Raw genomic sequence first — 16510 nt, forward strand, 5'->3', positions numbered from 1 at the left:
CAGTTATGACCTGACATGACTCCCCCATGCTGAACCACTGTGAGAGGAACAGAGAGGAATTCAGCTGTTGAATATGTGATTGATTGAATTCCAAACATCCCATAGAGGACTTTTTCTTTTTCCTCAGTAGCCTACTAGAGGAACCTTGGCAAAAACCCAATGTAAGTCCACCCTTGGTCCTTGTAAAAAGGCTTTACAAATGTGTTAACAAGGCAGGACTTAATCATCTAAACTTACTTTTTATAGTCTGTATTGATCGCCTGGGTGCCCACAAGTTGGTGCTCGGGCACAGGATTTGTTGTTTGTTTCCATAACAACCATTTGTAATCATAACCATGTTCATTATGGTTTAATGCTGTATCAATGATCCTTTTATGATATTATATTATAAATGATATACTGTATATATATATATAAATGTGGGAAAACCATTCCTGGAAGAAATCTGTACATTCGCTGACTTTGCTTGAATGTTTAAATTAACTGGTTAATGTGCACATTCCCCAACCAGATGGGAAATATGGGTAGAAAATTAGATGAATAATTGGATGAATAATCTAATCAGAGCAGGATATCAGCCGCAAGTATTTGCTGTATTCGAGTCTTATTAACAGATCATTGGCCTTGTGAAGTTACATTAAAGTAAAATTGCGCCGCAAAGCAACATTAAGTTTACTTACAGACCGAGGCACAACTGATTAATTCTCACTATGTGGCCAAAGTGAAGTGATGCAGGGGCCTGCCAGTGGCAATTTTACCATTGGGGCACCAGGGGCACGTGTCCCCCCTGAAATCTCAGGTGCCCCTGAGGTGCCACCCCTGATTATTTTTTATTTTTATTTTTTTTAAATATAACCCTAACTAACCTTACTGTCATCATGCACTTGTCCTAATATACTAACCTACACTGTAGCACTCAACACTTTGATGAACATTGTTACTCAGCTGATAGAGTTGTGCCCTTCCTGATGACTTGTCGCTTTGGATAAAAGCGTCAGCTAAATGACTAAATGCATGTATGTGCCCCCATTGTGCCCCTTCCCTAAATTACTAAATGTATGTGCCCCCATTGTGCCTCTGCCCATATTGGCGCAAGCTGATGCAAATTTAAACCAGTCCGTAGCACTCTGGTTACAGTAGTTACACAGGGGACTATAATTTGCTATTCGACTAGTCGAGGTCAGCCCTAGAGTGACGTAAAAGTCGCCATGAATGTTGCATTACTGTTCAGATTGAGGTGGCATTGCAAAAGATCAGACCTGTATCTGATTTAGGTCCACATATATGAAAAGAGGCCCCAAATCAGAATAGAAAATATCAGATTCCGTGTGATTTGTGCTGCTCACACTGTTCTGATCTGAGTCACATGGGAACAAATAAATCAGATTTAGGCCACTTTAACCCTTTCACAACCACACTACAGAAGGTTAACCTTTCACTACCACACTACAGAAGGTTAACCTTTCACTACCACACTACAGACGGTTACAGTGTGGTAGTGAAAGGGTTAACCATCTGTAGTGTGCTAGTGAAAGGGTTAACCTTCTGTATTGTTGCAGTGAAAGGGTTAACCCTTTGGTAGTGTGGTAGTGAAATGGTTAACCTTCTGTATTGTTGCAGTGGAATGGTTAACCCTTTGGTAGTGTGGTAGTGAAAGGGTTAGCCTGCAGTCTGAACCTAGCCTTCGGCAATGGAAGTTGGGCACTTGGGAGAGCCAGACTAAACCAAAGACTCTTACCCTCGACCCTCACTCACTTTTGAAGAACTACGATTGATAGTTCATCTAAATTTCCCCCCGATACCTCGATTGTCTCTCGATGGCCAGCTTCACACTCTCTCTTGGTAATGTGAATGGCAATGGTAATGGCTGCATTTATATAGCAGCTTTTATCCAAAGCGCTTTACAATTTGTTCCTCATACCATTCACTCACACATTCACAGACCGATGGCAGAGGCAAACATGCAAGGTGCCAACCTGCTCATCAGGAGCAGTTCAGGGTTAAGTGTCTTGCTCAAGGACACTTCGACGCGCTGCCCGGGAGAAGCGGGAATCGAACCAGGAACCTTTGGATAACCAGACGACTGCTCTACCTCCTGATCGCCACTGTCGCCCCTACCTTTCTTGCCAGGTAACCTAGTGAGAGTTTGGTAGGATTGTTTGGTAGGAGTGTCTAATGCGCACCCTTTTGTGCCATGTAGTCCAGTAATGCTCAGTAGTTACTCTGGCCTGATGGTAATACTGTATAGAGCTGGCTGTGAGCTAATTTTACTCTGTAGTAAAGCAACTTTTATACAAATAGAGAGACAATGGGTGGGATTCCCCCTTAAGGCGACTTTAAAATCAAAGGCATGATTATGAGAACCGAGCATATGCACATTCACATCTTTTTACACATTGATTGATTGACTAGACTGTTTGATCTCCATTCTCTGGTGCTGGAGGACCCTCCGACTCGCGTGGGCTGCCAGTTGATGATCACAACTTTAACGCATAATATATTATAGCCTGGTATGAAAACCCTTTGAGGAATCAAACCAATAGCACTGCCTCACAAAGGCTAACCAGAGTCACTACATTAACACTGAAACGTAAGAAAAATGGCTTCAAAGTTCTTGGACTGTCAAATGTGTTATAGGTCGTCGTTGGCATCAAAGTCTCGGAAGAACATTGATTTCCAGCCTAAGTATCACGATACCGATTCTAAAACATTTTGTGAATACATTTGTTGAAACAACATCTTTGTTGGCAAACGATTCCTTATCAACACTGCTATATCTAACGTTAGCAAGCCAAGCGTCTTCCGCTGGGAAAGACCGTTCATCACTGCATACAACTTGGTTTAATCCAGACTTCCATTCAGAAACTTTGTATTATGAAATAAGACATTTGGGGATGTCTGTGACTATTTTCCCTATGCTCAGTCGACACTGTTGACAGGCCCACTACGCAAAGCGTGCTCTCTCTCTCTCTCACACACGCACGCACGCACGCACGCACGCACGCACGCACGCACGCACGCACGCACACACACACACACACACACACACACACACACACACACACACACACACACACACACACACACACACACACACACACACACGCACAGATACACGCACGCGCACGCACGCACGCACGCACACACACTGCTTTTAGGCTATTATTATAAAAGTATCAATACTAATCAAATGGAGTAATGAACCGCTTTTAACAGCTGGGTATTGCGATACATTTCTAGTATCGGTGTATCGTGCAAACCCTACCTGAGGGTTGGGTTTTAGCACAGTGTCTGCTGTGGAGTCCAACCTGTGAGAGACGGATGATACCGCAGCCTCAAGGCCCGGACGAACAGGCTCCCCTGGTGGTCAGACTCATGAACAAAACACTGTAAAACCAGTGGTATCGCTGTCCCTGCTGCGTCTATACTTTCGACAACAAATTTGTGTTTCCGCGTTCGAGTTTTGCGCTCTGATTGGCCAGGTCATGTGACATGTGCGCCAATCGTGGGACGGCAAGTTCTGCGCCTATTTCCGGGTCGAACAGCCTGCAAACTACCTAACGCCTAGTTTATCACTGGTTAACACATTGGCGACCGCTGGGACCCGTCTAATATAGTGGTTGAGGACCAGCTTTTGTAAACAGACCGGTGTCTTTTTGTACAGCTAAATCTATACTTTATAGTATTGCTATCTGTCCATTCTCATTGTCAATTGAGTTCATAAACCGTCCCTTCAAAATGGCTTACAGAAAAAAAAATGCATCAATAGGTTGTCATTTTATAGCGCCGTGAATATAAGCATTATAGCGGATTTTGTCTTGTATATTTTCTGGAAGGCTAGTTATAGGGCTAATAGCTGCTAACGTTATATTCAACGGCATTTCCGTTTTACATATGCTAAAGAAATAACTCAAACTGCATATCATCGGGACTGTCCCAAAGCATTTATGCATCAAAGGGGGACGTCGTTTATTATTATTGATTACCAATAACAGTGGTTGTGTAACTAGCCACATACGCTGCTCGGCTGGTTGCGTATTATAGCAAGCTCTGATCCGGCTGTAATTTATGTGAAAAAGATCTTACCATGAGCCGGTGAGATACCCCTGAGCATTTCCCCGTTATCGATCGGCATCTGGTAGATCGATATGTCCATTGGCTGATGATAAATCCCCTTATTCCATGGTGAAATCTGCGATTCGAAACGTAATCCACGGTACAAGATGCTGATTCAGAATCCGGGTACTAAAAATATCCATTGAAAGAAAAAAAAAAGTCATCCGTTCGCCCACAGGGCATACTGCAGTGGAGCGATGGCGCCCCTAAGAGGATCTGGCCGGTATTGCACATCCTCGAATTCACAGACTAGGGAATATATGCAGTGCCGCTCCGCAACCTTGACCCGGTTATTAAAATGATATAAAAGCAATAACAACTTGCCACAGCTTTATACGTGACTCTGTCCACAACGCATGGATTCGAAACCCGTATTAACTCGTGGTCGGGCGGCGAAGTGTTAAGCTTAGGCGACTCTTTCGCAGTTGGTTAAGGTTAGAGTTTGGAATCAGGGCAGGCGTTCTATCGCCATGCTCTAAGACAAACTCTAACCTTAACCAACTTCGAAAGAGCGCCTAAGCTTAACCATCCAAAAACGTGCGGTCCCACGATTGGGCATACATGTCACATGATCTGGCCAATCAGAGACGCGGAAACATGACTTTGTTGTCGAAAGTATTCAGGCGTCCCTGCTGCTTGAGTTGCACACAATACTGACTTGCACACACCACATGTGTGTACATACTACACTCGTACTGTAAATATTTGCTAATATTTGTTATTATATGCTGCAACTTTTTAATTATCAATATTCTTTATATTTTTTTGATAATTGTTTAAAAAAAAGGTATCTACTTTTTCTCCCCCTTTTTTCATATTTTTCTCCCTTCCCAATTTATTCGTTATGCCAATTCCCTTCCTGGTCATTGCACGCTTTTGCCCCCTACTGTCAGCCATCCGCTTCTTTTCACCTGACAGCGAGGACTCTCACCGGGGGAGTGTAACGCGTGGGAGGATCACACTATCTCCCCCAGATCCCTTCCCTGCTGAACAGGCGCCCCGACCGACCAGTAGGAGTCGCTGTTTACAACGACCAGGATACATACCCCACCGGCTTCCCACCCGCTAACACTGCCAATTGTGTTAGGAGGGACGACTGACCATGCCGAAGGTACCGCTGACAGCTGGATTCGATCCGTCTTTGCGGTGGTAGGCGAGCTCTTAGTCCGCTGCGCTACCCAGCTGCCCCCAATTGTTTAAAATGTTCTTACTCTTTTTTACATGGAATATAAAACAAAACATGATAGCACATAATACAATAATAATAATAATAATAATAATAATAATAATAATAATAATAATAATAATAATAATAATAATAATAATAATAATAATAATAATAATAATAATAATAATAATAATAAACAGAATATCACCAGACAATAATAATAACAATAACAATAACGATAATGACAATAGAATGACAAAAAAAAAGAAATAATAAATACAGAACCTAAAAATAAAAAAGAATTATATTATCACAGACACCACACAAGACAAAAGACATTTCCTCCCCCACTCCCACCCACCCCTCCCCAGGACCCCCAGACCCTCCTGGACCAACACCCCAACCCTGCTCCGCTGCTAGATAGTGGCCTTAACTTTCTCTGCCGCTGCGACCCACAGCTCAGTGCTGGCCTGTTCAACCCCAATTACATGTGCTATACACTGCTAATTCTTATCGATTCCTCTTATTGAACACTTTGTGTTGCCGCCACTGCCGGGGGGGGGGGGGGGGGGGGGGGGGGGGACAGACACGAGAGACAAAAGAAGTCCTCTCCTCCGTACGGTGGAAGCATACGGTGACAAAGCAAATGTAGTAATAACAATAGTAATTCATTTATTTTGTATAGCAATGACCCAAAGTTGCTGACAGTAGGCAAAAAACAAAGAAACATAGAACCACAGGGAAGCAGGGAACAATATGAATACACAAGAACATAGAACCACGAGTAACAGACAACAAATACAGGAGCCAGTGGGGGAGACAGTCGGGAAGTAAGTGAGGGAAACTGAGGGGGGGGGGGGAGGGAGGGGCAGGAGAGGAGAGAAGGTAGGGGAGGGGAAAAGGGGAGTTACTGTAGGTTGGAGGAGGGTGGTTATGGGTAGGGAAGGTTGAATGCTAGGGAGAACCGGTAGGTTTTGAGTAAGTTGCGTCCGCTGCCACTTGAAGACGTTCCCACCGCGGAGCGTCCGCTGCCACTTGAAGGCGGTCCCACCGCAGAGCGTCCGCTGCCACTTGAAGACGTTCCCACCGCAGAGCGTCCGCTGCCACTTGAAGACGTTCCCACCGCAGAGCGTCCGCTGCCACTTGAAGACGTTCCCACCGCGGAGCGTCCGCTGCCACTAGAAGAGGGTCCCACCGTGGAGCGTCCGCTGCCACTTGAAGACGTTCCCACCGCGGAGCGTCCGCTGCCACTAGGAGAGGGTCCCACCGTGGAGCGTCCGCTGCCACTTGAAGGCGGTCCCACCGTGGAGCGTCCGCTGCCACTTGAAGACGTTCCCACCATGGAGCGTCCGCTGCCACTTGAAGACGTTCCCACCATGGAGCGCTCGCTGCCACTTGAAGACGTTCCCACCGCGGAGCGTCCGCTGCCACTTGAAGACGGTCCCACCGTGGAGCGTCCGCTGCCACTTGAAGGCGGTCCCACCGTGGAGCGTCCGCTGCCACTTGAAGGCGGTCCCACCGCGGAGCGTCCGCTGCCGTGGAGCGTCCGCTGCCACTAGAAGAGGGTGCCCGAGCGCCGCGTCTTCCCAGGCCACAGGGATAATGGTCGAATACAATGGTCGACTTGAGGCCTCGCTCGCAGACATCCTTATAGCGTATAGCTGTGGGGGCGGCCAGTTGGCCTCTTGCCAGGTGATAATTCCACGGATGATAAAGTGTCCCTCAGGGGTTTCATCCGTCCACCAGACATGGCTGCCTCAGGACAGAGAGCATGTGTGTGTGTGTGTGTGTGTGTGTGTGTGTGTGTGTGTGTGTGTGACAGTGTGACAGGCTGACAGATCCAGTGAGAGAACAAAGACAGGTCCTGAGAGCAGCTGAAAGGAAGTATAGAAAGTCACGCCTCACTGCTGACATCGACACATATCACAACCTCTTGTTAACATTCTCCAAAACCATCACTAATGCCAAAGCTTCTTTCTTCCACCATAGGATCGAGGCCTCTGCCAAGAATCTTCGCAAACTGCATGCTACCATGTCCTCCCTCCTCACTCCCCCCCCACCCCCCCCTCCCTCATCTTTCTCTGCCGAAGACTTTGCGATCTTCTTTGAGGAAAAAGTGGAGAACATCCGCAGCTCCTTCTCCCAACCCCCACCCATTCCAAATGCTGAATCGAGAACCTCATCCTTCACTCTGTCATCTTTCTCTCCCATTACAGAAGCAGAGACCCTGACACTGGTAACGTCAAACCGTCCGACTACTTGCCAGCTGGACCAGCTACCCTCCCCACTCCTCCAGACCATAGCACCAGACATCCTCCCATTCCTAACTGCAACCATCAACTCCTCACTCAACTCGGGGGTGGTCCCCACCTCCCTAAAACAAGCCAGAGTCACGCCGCTCATAAAAAAACCAACCCTGAACCCTACTGTCATAGGCAACTACCGTCCTGTCTCTCTTCTCTCCTTCCTTTCTAAAACACTTGAACGTGCTGTATCCAACCAACTTACTACTTATCTCTTACAGAATGACCTCCTAGACCCTAATCAGTCAGGCTTCAGGACTGGTCACTCCACAGAGACAGCCCTCATTGCGGTCACAGAGGCACTTCACTTAGCAAAAGCGAAAGGCCTCTCCTCTGTCCTGATTCTCCTAGATCTATCTGCAGCCTTCGACACAGTCAACCACCAGATCCTCCTTGCGGCCCTCGCAGGAATGGGAGTGGCTGGCTCTGCGCTGACATGGCTGTCATCATACCTCAATGACCGCTCCTACCAAGTGTCATGGAGAGGGACCCTGTCGGCCACCCGCCCCCTGCGGACGGGTGTCCCCCAGGGCTCGGTTTTAGGACCCCTTCTCTTCTCCCTCTACACTAAATCACTGGGTAACATTATCACGTCTCATGGCTTCTCCTACCATTGTTATGCCGACGATACTCAACTCTTCCTCTCCTTCCCTCCCTCAGATATCCACGTCTCTGTGCGGATCTCGGCCTGTCTGTCCGACATCTCAGCCTGGATGACGTCCAACCACCTCAAACTGAACCTAAGCAAAACAGAATTGCTCCACCTGCCGGCCAAATCCTCCCCCCTAACCGACCTTTCAATCACAGTCGAGAATGCAGCTGTGACTGCGTCCCCGACCGCCAAGAACCTTGGTGTTGTCCTCGACGACCAGTTGAACTTCTCTGCTCACATCGCAGCGACGACCAGAACCTGCCGATTCCTCCTGAGCAACGTCAGAAGGATACGCCCCTTCCTGACAAAAGAAGCCACCCAACTCCTCGTCCAATCAACAGTCATCTCCCGCCTCGACTACTGCAATGCACTGCTCGCTGGCCTCCCGGCCACTGCCACTAAGCCTCTTCAACTCATTCAGAACGCAGCGGCCCGCCTGATCTCAAACCTACCGAAGTCGGCCCATGTCACCCCACTTCTTAGGGACCTGCACTGGCTCCCCATTGCTGCACGAATCCGCTTCAAGGCCCTCGACCTAGCATACCGTGCGGCAAAGGGAACCGCTCCCGCCTACCTCCGGTCAATGGTCTCTAACTACACACCCTCAAGACCCCTACGCTCTGCATCTTCTGGCCGCCTCAGACCTACTCCTATCCAAGCTCCGGGAGGGTCATCAAAGAGAAGTCGCCTATTCTCAGTCCTTGCCCCACAATGGTGGAATGAACTACCCACCCCAGTTAGGACAGCCGAATCACGTCCAATCTTTCGCCGTCGACTAAAGACGCACTTCTTCAACCATTATCTGAATTAAAAAAAAAAAAAAAAAAAAAAAAAAAAAAAATCTAACCCTAACTAACCGTACTGTCATGCACTTGTCCTAATAAACTAACCTACACTGTAGCACTCAACACTTTGATGAACATTGTTGCTCAGCTGATAAGAGTTGTGCCCTTCCTGATGGCTTGTCGTACAGAACTTGTAAGTCGCTTTGGATAAAAGCGTCAGCTAAATGACTAAATGTAAATGTAAATGTAAATGTGTGTGTGTGTGTGTGTGTGTGTGTGTGTGTGTGTGTGTGTGTGTGTGTGTGTGTGTGTGTGTGTGTGTGTGTGTGTGTGCATGCGTGCGTGCGTGCGTGCGTGCGTGCGTGCGTGCGTGCGTGCGTGCGTGCGTGCGTGCGTGCGTGCGTGCGTGCGTGCGTGTGTGTGTGTGAGTGATCCTGTCCTTCCTGTTCCTCAGGTGGTGCAGGTGCCGGAAGTTGTTCAGCCTCTAGATGTGAGTAGGCCTATGTGGTTTAACCCTGTGATGCCCTCGGTTGCAAAATTACATCACTTTTAGCTTTTAGCTATTTAAAAAAAAGTCTGTAAATGTTTTTCTTCTTAATTGACATGCTCTGTTAAATATAGGTTAAATAAAAACTGTTTGAGCAAAAGTATGACTTACATCTAGGGCTGTCCCCGACTAAGGATTTGGATGGTCGACTATGATTGATAAAAAATATATATATATATTAGAGGTGGGCATAGATTAATTTTTTTAATCTAGATTAATCTATCTGCAATCCTGGATTTAATCTAGATTAATCTAGATTAAAATGGCTAAAAAAAAAAAAAAAAAAAACTGCCAAAGGCATTCAAAATATGTGTGTTCTACCAAATAATGACCAGAAGTAAGTCCTTACTTTTTCTTTCCTCCTTATGTTTCTCAGGCCAGGTGGCCCATTACACCATGAGCCCATCTCCCGTTTCCAAAATGCATTACAGACCGTTTGAAAAAGCTGTTTTGCTATGATAATTGGTAATGAAATATCAAAATAATGTTCAATAAGATGTACTTGTGTTTAATAAGTTGTTTTATTCAGAAGTTAACACAAATGAATAATATTACCAGTACAGTACAGTATCTAGCACACTCTCAGGAGCAAAACAGAAAGAAGCATTTCAAACTTGAACTATGGAGTTGCTCAGTGGCCAATGGTGTCAACTGTGGTTGTACTGGGCAGCTCCCAGGTGTGAATGGAACTGTGTGAATGTGAAGCAGGGCGTTCCTGAAAAAGAGCATCTGTGCTCAGCGAACCTACCCTGGGTAAATAAAGGTAAAAAAAAAAAATGTAAAAAGAAAAAAAAAAATATATATATATAGATATATATTTTTTTAGATTAATGCGTTAATTATATTATCGCGCAATACTAGTATCGCGTTAACGCAGCACGTTAACGCCGTTAACGGCCCAGCTCTAATATATATATATAATATATAATCGACTAATATGCGTCAGCCCTACTTACATCCCACCGCTGGGTGGAGTGCAATTGTGCCAATGGCATCTGTGCATCCAAAGCCTATTTCCTCCTGCATTAATGGTTTCGACAATGGCAGTATAGCGTCGACTGCATCCCTATGTGCCAAATAAACCCTGCTGCGTCTCTAAGCAGACATGGCTTTGTGCAGATGGAACATTAGAACCATCTCCATCAGCATTAGCACCAGGGCCAGCTGCAACTTGTACTAACACGGATATCCTCTGATGTTTCCGATTGTTTAGTTCCACTTTCAGTCGCGATCCAGCCTCATAGCATACAGGCTTCCTTTGTGTTAATGAAAAATCAAAGAGGTCTGAGATTTGTGCGAACGGATTAATTCTCTGGCTTTTATAACAGCAGGGGGTGGGGGGTAGAAAACACTGTCTTCAATTTACACAAAAAATAAACCCCACAGAGGCAGCAGGAACTTAAACGGCAGCCGAAACAGCCTTAAGCCCCCCCCCAGCCCCCCCCCCCCCCCCCCCCCCCCCCCCACCCCCCTCCGCCCAAAACCGGAATTCTAACGCAGACAAAGGGAACACTCCCGTTCCCTTATGGAGCTGCTGGATAAATAATGTTTACCAAACGGTCAATTACCATACCAGAGCATAATATTCACCCACTTCAATGGGGCTGCGCAGGAATGAATAGGAGAAAATGCTTCGAGGTTCACGTAAAGGTCTCTTCCATTAAGAAATCAGCGAGTTTATAAAAGACTCACAGGTTATGATTCCTGTGAAATATTTTCCGTTTACCAATGGAGACATAGAGCCAATGCAATCCTGAGGTAATTCAAATCCTACCGCCGCTGTATAGCTTTCATGGAAATATTCCCCGGTGAGTAAATACCGCCGGCTTTTAAAAGTGGGTGATAACCACTGCCTATACTGTCTGAGGCTCTACGAATCGCGGCCGTTATCGCACGGTGGGCGTAACCACACAGCGTGGCCCCGTGTAACCTAACGTGCCCTGAACATCATTAACGGAAACCACATTGCTTGAGCTTGTGTGTCCACTCTGATTGTAGTATTGAGTCATCCCGTTGTCTTGCCTCCATACATCAAGCGGGTTCGGTCGGTCTTAGTCTATATATCCCTCGACCAGAAAGTGCTTTGAATAATAGATTGTCATTGACGCGGTGGGATCCAGCTGTGCCCCCCGGGGAATCTGTCTGTTTGACGTTTCCTACACAGCCCAACTGATGGCACCCTCATGTCTCATTGTGGCCTCCATTGTTTTGTTTAACATCCATCCTCCGTTTCCCCGAGCGCTGTAGGACAACAAGGAGCATTCACGTGTAAATCACGTGTCTTTGTTTAAGAAGCACTCTTGGATCCTGACACTCTGCCGCCGGGTGGACGGACGCGTTTGATTTGGGGGAAAAGGGTATTGATAAGGCTCGGCTATATTATGGCTTTGAAGTGATCGATTTTTGGTTTTAAGAGAAGGTCACGCTTAATGAGTTATGCCAACCTTGATCCATAAAAAAATAAATAAACACAAAAACCAGAAGGCTTTTTTTTAATCAGACTGATTGATTGAATTTATTTGATCATTCATAAAATATACATATAAAACTGCCCAGCAGGAATACATACATTTAAAAAAAACCATTGAGGTTAAAAACACAATAAAGCCAAAAGGCTTATTTCCATTGTGGACCTCTGGGGGTGGGGTGGGGAATGGTGGGCAGTTGGCTGGCAGAAACAGTATAGCTATACTCAGAAGCCCAAATACAAAAATACAAAAACAAACCACACAATTTGACTACACTAAACAAGTCAAAGACAAATACACAATCAAATTCAATTAATCTACAGCATTCCCTTTAGTCCGTCTAATTAATAATAAAATCAATGATCCATCTGTAAACACACATTACACATCAGTTTTAACACCATGACATAACTGGTAGTCTCACGTCAGACGCAACAGGATTCAAATACGGGTACAAGGCAGTGACACTGGCGCGCCCTGTCGCTGTTCGACGTCGACGTCTGTTGCGTATATCTCTGGGGTGAATCGGGTGATACTACTCGGATGATAACTGTAGAACCTCAGATACGTCCGTGTCACCAGCATGAAGAGGGAAGAGTGTCGCAACAAAACCTTGCAATTTTTTTTAATAAAGCTTCCTTCACCCGCTCGGCCAAACACACTCTTGTCAAGATGACCATCCTCCCTATATTCGACTATGGCGACACCATCTATAGAATGGCATCCCAGTGTGCCCTCAGAAAACTCGACATACTCCCATCATTCCGCCATCCGTTTTGCCACTAGTGCACCCTTCCCCACTCACCACTGTGACCTTTATAACCTGGTGGACTGGACATCTCTTCACACCAGAAGGCTTCTTCACTGGCTTCAAATAATTTACAAAACCATACTTGGTAAAACACCTCTCTACCTCTCCTCCCTTCTGCACATCTCCACTTCTAACTACAACTTAAGGTCCAGCAACTTCATAAAACTCACCATCCCCAAAGCCTGCACGGTTTCCGGACGCAACGCCTTCCGATTTGCTGCTGCATCTGACTGGAACACATTACAAAACACCCTTAAACTCACTGCCCTGACATCGCTCATTGCTTTTAAACAAAATCTGCAACAGTTTGTGATTGTGCTGACTGCCTCCCAATCGCACATATAGCCCTCCGACTATTCTCTCCTCCCCCTAAGCCACCTCACCTTTCTTCTCTCTCTCCCTCTGGTTCTCACTCTCCCTTTCTTTTTTTCCCTCTCTCCCTTTCCTTCTCTCTCCCTTATTTATTGTTGCCCTTGTATACTATTGCTACTGTAATTTTGTATTTTATTTACTTGTATGCATGTACATAACCTTGTTTTTGTTACAGCCTCAAAAGTAATTAGCTTTTTGGACAGGCTGCTTTTGTATATAAGAATGTGTTCTTAATTGCTTGCCTGGGTAAATAAAGGTTAAATAAATAAATAAAACAAATAGTGGAAGGGAATCAAAGGTCTGTGGGGGTTGGTGGTGTATCACAGGGAAGTTGCGTATATCTCTGGGGTGATACTACTCGGAGGATAACGGTAGAGCCTCAGATATGTCCATGTCAACAGCATGAAGCATGAAGAGGGAAGAGTGTTGCAACAAAACCCCTGCGACGCCTGACAGAATCCTGCGACGCTCCGCAGAGCTGCTCGGCTCCTGAAACGGTCGGACTTGAAAAGGAATTAGAATGTGCGCTAGCGATACAATTCCAGTGACACAAATACAGTCACGGAATAATGAAAGACATAATCCCCCCCCCGACCAAGAAAAGCCCATTTGGTCGGTAAATAGCCAGAAAATGAAATAAACTTCAACTAATTTGCATCATCAATCACTGTCTTGTGCTAACTTGGCCTATATTATGCCGCTCAACTCTGAATGAGGTTAGGCTGGTATAAAAACAGACATGACTTCTGTGACTAAGCTGTCAACTATCTGTTAGTCTCTTGTTTGCAGTGACTTTCAACTAGTTTCAGGTCTATATTCTTTTTGTGTTTTTTATTGTTTTATTGTTTTATTGTTCAGTCGGCATATTGTGCATTCTGTCTTTGCCAATGCGGCACAGTCACAGGCTGCACTGTATACAGTAATTGGACTGTCTTCCCTCTTCCTATATCCAGGTTCTTTGCTACAAGCTTTTCTAAAATATCTGCAAGATACTGAGTGAAGCAATGCAACTTGCTTAACAGAGCAGCACACCTAGTTGTTCACACCAGCAGTAGAGCAGTAGCCTGGTTGTTCTCACCAGCAGTAGAGCAGTAGTTTGGTTGTTCACACCAGCAGTAGAGCAGTAGTTTGGTTGTTCACACCAGCAGTAGAGCAGTAGCCTGGTTATTCACACCAGCAGTAGAGCAGTAGTCTGGTTGTTCTCACCAGCAGTAGAGCAGTAGTCTGGTTGTTCACACCAGCAGTATAGCAGTAGTCTGGTTGTTCACACCAGCAGTAGAGCAGTAGTCTGGTTGTTCACACCAGCAGTAGAGCAGTAGTTTGGTTGTTCACACCAGCAGTAGAGCAGTAGCCTGGTTATTCACACCAGCAGTAGAGCACGGTGGTGTAGTGGTTAACACTGTCGCCTCACAGCAAGAAGGTCCAGGGTTCGATTCCCGCTTGGGGACCAGGTTTCCATGATGCCAGTTACCCAGGTGGGGTATCTCCCAGGCTTTTCTGTGTGGAGTTTGCATGTTCTCCCCGTGTTCGCAAGGGTTTCCCCCCGATAAGATAAAACCAATGGAAAAACATGCACGACAACAAGATCGCTAACGCTGTGGCGTCCTTGACGAAGACGGACAGGAGCACTTGGATTGGTCCCCTGGCGCGGCTCACGTTGACGCCTGTCTGCTCCCGGCTGCCCTTGGGGGGGAAGGACGACGGGATGGGTTAATCGCAGATACGAATTGCATGCATGCATCGCATGTGTGCCAATTGATGACCTCGGAGCAGGTCCTAAATTATTATTATTATTATTAGTGTGGTTGTTCACACCAGCAGTAGAGCAGTAGCCTGGTTGTTCACACCAGCAGTAGAGCAGTAGTCTGGTTGTTCACACCAGCAGTAGAGCAGTAGTTTGGTTGTTCACACCAGCAGTAGAGCAGTAGCCTGGTTGTTCACACCAGCAGTAGAGCAGTAGCCTGATTGTTCACACCAGCAGTAGAGCAGTAGTCTGGTTGTTCACACCAGCAGCAATTCCAATGCTCCTGTCTGCTCCTTTATAATCACAGGTAGAGCTGATATTTAGCATGGGTTCAATTACATTCACATTTACATTTAGTCATTTAGCAGCTGACACTTTTATCCAAAGCAACTTACAAGTTCTGTAGGACAAGTCATCAGGAAGGGTACAACTCTATCAGCTGAGTAACAATGTTCATCAAAGTGGTGCGTGTTACAGTGTAGGTTAGTTTATTAGGACAAGTGCATGACAGTAAGGTTAGTTAGGGTTAGATCTTTTTAATTTAAAATTTAAAATGTAAAATTTCATTTTATTATTATTTCAGATAATGGTTGAAGAAGTGCGTCTTTAGTCGACGGCGAAAGATTGGAGGGGTTTCGGCTGTCCTAACTGGGGTGGGTAGTTAATTCCACCATTGTGGGGCAAGGACTGAGAATAGGCGACTTCTCTTTGATGACCCTCCCGGAGCTTGGATAGGAGTAGGTCTGAGGCGGCCAGAAGATGCAGAGCGTAGGGGTCTTGAGGGTGTGTAGTTAGAGACCATTGACCGGAGGTAGGCGGGAACGGTTCCCTTTGCCGCACGGTATGCTAGGTCGAGGGCCTTGAAGCGGATACGTGCAGCAATGGGGAGCCAGTGCAGGTCCCTAAGAAGTGGGGTGACATGGGCCGACTTCGTTCTGAATGAGTTGAAGAGGCTTGCTGGCAGTGGCCAGGAGGCCAGCGAGCAGTGTGTTGCAGTAGTCGAGGCGGGAGATGACTGTTGATTGGACGAGGAGTTGGGTGGCTTCTTTTGTCAGGAAGGGGCGGATCCTTCTGACGTTGCTCAGGAGGAATCTGCAGGTTCTGGTTGTCACTGCGATGTGGGCAGAGAAGTTCAACTGGTCGTCGAGGACAACACCAAGGTTCTTGGCGGTCGGGGACGCGGTCACAGCTGCATTCTCGACTGTGATGGAAAGGTCGGTCAGGGGGGAGGATTTGGCCGGCAGGTGGAGCAATTCTGTTTTGCTTAGGTTCAGTTTGAGGTGGTTGGTCATCATCCAGGCGGAGATGTCGGACAGACAGGCCGAGATCCACTCAGAGACGTGGATATCTGAGGGAGGGAAGGAGAGGAAGAGTTGAGTATCATCGGCATAACAATGATACGAGAAGCCATGATACGTGATAATGTTACCCAGTGATTTAGTGTAGAGGGAGAAGATAAGGGGTCCTAGGACCGAGCCCTGGGGGACACCCGTCCGCAGGGGGTGGGTGGCCGACAGGGTTTCTCTCCATGACACTTGGTAAGA

This window comes from Notolepis coatsorum, assembly GCF_963971535.1.
Source record: "Notolepis coatsorum genome assembly, chromosome: 17".
NCBI classification, from domain to species: Eukaryota; Metazoa; Chordata; class Actinopteri; order Aulopiformes; family Paralepididae; genus Notolepis; species Notolepis coatsorum.